Below are 692 nucleotides of genomic sequence, written 5' to 3' on the forward strand. Positions count from 1 at the left end.
ATATCAGAACGTGGTGATATACAGACACGCAGCCCTCGGGCATCGACGCTCTAATAACCTCATGTTGCAGGGGCCTTCCTCACAGAATCTCTCCATGCCAGATGTGAATTATTAAAATCAAATTAAATTTGGCCTGTATGTAAAAGCAAGTGTAATACAAATTAAAAATGGCAACTAGTGCCTGAAGTTTAATAAGTTTGAAGGATGATATCATTACAGCTTGAAAAAAAAAAATGATTGGAAAGGCATATAAAATGAAGCTTGGTGTGTTGAAAGGTGAACCGACGGCGTTAATACAAATTGCATTTGCACCAGAAATGGGGGGAGGGGAGGGAGGGAGGGGGTGTTTTGCACAACAGGTATTTCTAAAGAAACCAGACCACCAGCATTTCATACTTGCTTTCTTCTCATTCACACCACGTTCACATTTCGTTCCTCAGATCTTCATGCCGAACTTTGATCTGTGAGCATGCTCAAGGGGGGAAAGGGTGGGAAAGCTTCGGGGGGTTAAAGTGTTATAAAGGTACTACTCATATTAACAATATGATTCTTTAACTATGGTTTGTATGCTAAGGAAAGTAGCTTATTATAGATATGAAATCTGTATATTAGGGAGCAGCAGCACATTTCTCAGATTCTATGGGGAAAGTAGTCGGTGGGCGGGTGGGTTTCAGGGTGGGACGGGTTTTTTT

Source organism: Sinocyclocheilus grahami, unplaced genomic scaffold, assembly GCF_001515645.1.
Source record: "Sinocyclocheilus grahami isolate Dianchi unplaced genomic scaffold, SAMN03320097.WGS_v1.1 scaffold3157.1, whole genome shotgun sequence".
NCBI classification, from domain to species: Eukaryota; Metazoa; Chordata; class Actinopteri; order Cypriniformes; family Cyprinidae; genus Sinocyclocheilus; species Sinocyclocheilus grahami.